The sequence below is a fragment of the Sinocyclocheilus grahami genome, unplaced genomic scaffold (genome assembly GCF_001515645.1).
Source record: "Sinocyclocheilus grahami isolate Dianchi unplaced genomic scaffold, SAMN03320097.WGS_v1.1 scaffold465.1, whole genome shotgun sequence".
NCBI lineage: Eukaryota > Metazoa > Chordata > Actinopteri > Cypriniformes > Cyprinidae > Sinocyclocheilus > Sinocyclocheilus grahami.
Window position 1 is genome coordinate 1530884 of NW_015505644.1, and position 4011 is coordinate 1534894.

Below are 4011 nucleotides of genomic sequence, written 5' to 3' on the forward strand. Positions count from 1 at the left end.
AACACAGGCACAGCAACACAGCTCTGCCCATTCACTGCACACATACAGACACAGCAGCACTTCCCATTCACTGTCTAACACAAACACACACACACACACACTGACTCCCTCTTCACTTGATTCAATCTCTCTTTAACAATGTGACCTATGGATAATGAGGCAATATTTGTGTTTCCTCAGATTTTTTTAAGATTAAGGGCCTAAGACTAATTCTGTCAGGACCACTATCGTCAAAGATGATTGACACTTAGCATACAGTTTGGATTAGCGGTATGGTTCTGTTCTGGGCAAGAACTCCCTGCGCCTCCATGCAGCCTAGCATGGATGAGAGCAGCAATAATCCCCCCAGGATAAACAGAACATAACCTACATAAATGTATTGCAGATACTGTTAAAGTTCAATCATTTTATGTACACATTTAGAATTAGTCTGATTCAAGGAGAATCAGAAGGCTGAATCCTGACTGACAGAGGAGGAGCTGGGGATGGAGGAGGGTAATTAGCTATTGAGCAATGCGAAACCTGCTGATACTACTGAGGGACCTCGTATATGAATGCTTAGATAGGTGTTGTATTCCTATAGGTAGATGGGGATCAGCTGAAGGTCAGCGGATGCGAGCTTGACTAACGTGACCTGCCAGAACTAAAGCTACGCTAGATGTCTAAGGGCCTAATCTGGTTTTAAAAGTAAGCACCACCTGATTAAATAATCTAGATTTGATACATAGAAAACATGGAGAATTTAGGCACAAAATATGACACTACAGTAACAAAATATAGGTTGTTTAGTTGATAAACCCCAGCACCAGGCTTCTGAAAACATGTTAAAACATGAACTTCTGAGATTATAGGCTGTCTGTGTGTTAATATTTATAACGTGACAAACAATCCTGATGTAAAGGGTTATTCAAGGTTAAATCTAAATTTAAGTCACCTGAAGTCAGTGTGAATTGTTTGTGCTATAACTGAGTGTGCTATAAATAAATAGTGCTAAATAAATGGTTTCATAAATAAATAAAATGGCTGTTGAGATGGTATTCTTTTTTGAACTTGGACTTAGATACAGTATTGAATACATGTCATGACTTAACAAGTGCAGTGCATAGGCTCTTACAAATCGCTGAAAGCAGAATCGACATCTTTGCAATGCAGATGTGACACATTTTGTAAATAAAAAATTTGAAATGATGGGAAAAAATTAAATGAAATATGAAACTAAAACCACCAGTGTGTGGCAGCATATCATTAGTCAGTCAATAATTCATTCAGTGGTCTTGCTGTGGCTTTATTATGAAAAATTTGCAAAACTGAGCAAAAACAGACATATTCATTCACTTAATATTATGTCAGAAATTTTGTTTTAAAAATAGCTTTATACAACAGTTTGTCTGGGACCTTACCCTTAAAACTTAATTTAACTTTCGACTTAAAGGTTTTGTTCACCCAAAAATGAAAATTAGCCCATGTTTTACTCACCCTCAAGGCATTCTAGGTGTATATGACTTTCTTCTTTCAGATGAATCCAGTCGGAGTGATATTAAAAATTGTCCTTCCTTGGTCTTCCAAGCTTTATAATGGCAGTGGGCGGATGTTTTTTTCAACAGTCCAAAAGTAGTCAAATAAAGCACATCCATCCATAATAAAACCTGCCTCACATGGCTCCGTTGCCATTACGGAGGATGATGTAGCACGTATGCGTAGAGAATTGGTACAGCTGTGTCTGTATTTTGTAAATCTGATCAAAGTAATGACTCTTCGGAGATATGAAGGATGCAATGCTACTTTATAGGTACTCAAAATTACATGAGATTGGCAGAAACTGTGTGTGTTATGTCCCCTTTAATGGTTATGTCATTCAGCCCCCGATATTCAATGCTGTGACACACAGATCCATCCTTCTTTTTCATGAAGAGGAACCCTGCCCAAGCTGGAGACAATGAGAGATGGATGATGCTGACTGCCAGAGATTAGAGACATATACTTCTCCATAGCCATTTGTTTGAGAGCTGACAAGGAATAGATTACCTTGATGCAGAGAAGTGCTTGGGAGGAGATCAATGGCACAGTCATATGGTCAGTTTTGGAGTTGGAGGTGGCTCAAGACCAACCACAGATTGTGGTACACTGCTGGGACTCTGGACAAATCCGCAACCTCCTCCTGTAAAACAGAGACAGACAGGAGAGGGGGCAGGACTATGATCCAGGATTCTGAAGCCACCGTTAAGTCAGACAGGATGAACACTAGGTCCTCCCTGTGGTTGCCTGATAATGAAATTCCTCGGAGCTGTGATGCAATGATGGTGGCCAGCTCACAACCATTAAGGCAGGGGTGCCCAACCTCGGTCCTGGAGGGCCGGTGTCCTGCAGAGTTTAGCTCCAACCCCAATTAAACACACCTGAACCAGCTAATCAAGCTCTTATAGGCATACTAGAAACTTACCAGCAGGTATGTTGAGGCAAGTTGGAGCTAAACTCTGCAGGACACCGGCCCTCCAGGACCGAGTTTGAGCACCCCTGCATTAAGGGAATGGGTGCTGGGGACTTGAATGGGAATGCCATTCTTGATTGCCCACTTAGCATGGAATGTCACAATGTTTCTGAGTCAAATAGCACTGAACAGGCAGGAGAGTATGGGGGCTAAGATATGGGGACATGAATGTTCCACTTGCCAGGACTCCCCTGGTTGCTGATGAGTGAGGGCTTTACTTAATACTAATACTTAATACTAATACTCTTAATACTAATAAGACTGAGTGTGTTGTATCTGGACCTTCTTCTGCTTCCAAGGAAATTATTTGGCCGCTGTGAAGATAAGTGTTTCAGATCATGTTAAGAATTTGGGTGTTATAATGGATTCAGCCTTACTTTTAGATAAACAGGTTACTAGTGTTGTGAAGGCTGCCTTTTATCAACTCAGAATTATTTCTAAACTGAAAACATTTCTCTCTTTTAAGGATCTGGAGACTATTATTCATGCCTTTGTGTCATCACGCATCGATTACTGTAATTCTGTATATATAGGTATTTCACAGGGTCAATTATCTCGTCTTCAACTAGTACAAAATGCTGCTGCCAGACTTTGGACTCACACAAAGAAGAGAGAGAGAGAATTACTCCAGTTTTGGTTTCTTTACACTGGTTGCCTGTAGAATTTAGAATTGAATTTAAGGTTTTGCTGATGGTTTTTAAAGCGTTGCATGGCATTGCTCCAAAATATATTGTTGACCTATTGATTCCTTATCAAAATTTAAAAAACTTGAGATCTTCGAATCAGATGATTCTTCATGTTCCCAAAACTAGATTAAAATCAAAGGGTGATAGGGCTTTCGCAGTGGCTGCTCCTCGATTATGGAACCCTCTCCCAATGCACATTAAATCTTCCCCATCTGTGGAACTCTAGATTTTGTACCTTTTTGTTAGAGCTTTTAGAATTGATTAGAGGGACCAGGGGGCCGTATGTATAAAGCTGCTCAGAGTAAAATTGTAGTCTTAAGTGTGTCAAAATTCTTAGAATGACATAATTTTACTCCTATTCCTAGACTTAAGAATACTGTAAGTGTGATTCATAAAGGTTCCTAAGTGTTAAGACTAGGTCTCAGCTCCTAAATGATTTAAGAGAGCTGGAGAGGTCTCCTAACCTAGTTAGGAGTAACAAGATGGCAGCAAAAGGAGGAGACACATTTTCCAACGAAGACATGCCTTATTGGAGTTATATGTTGATAAAATGATACAAACTTGATCGCCAAGATAGTCAATTCTTTTTATAACTGACCAAGTAAGAAATGTAATTACTTCTTCCACTCTACAAATCAATGCTCTAACTGCAGAAATGAAAGTAGTACAATTTTTTGGCTGGAAAATTGGAAAAATGCAGCAATGCACCGGTGATGACACAGTAAGCAGGGTCTTAAATATTGTGGCACTAATTCCACCAAACACAACAGTGGCCAAAAGTGATGTGTGGAGGTTTTTTTTAAATGACCCCACATTTCACTTAAACCATTCAAATAC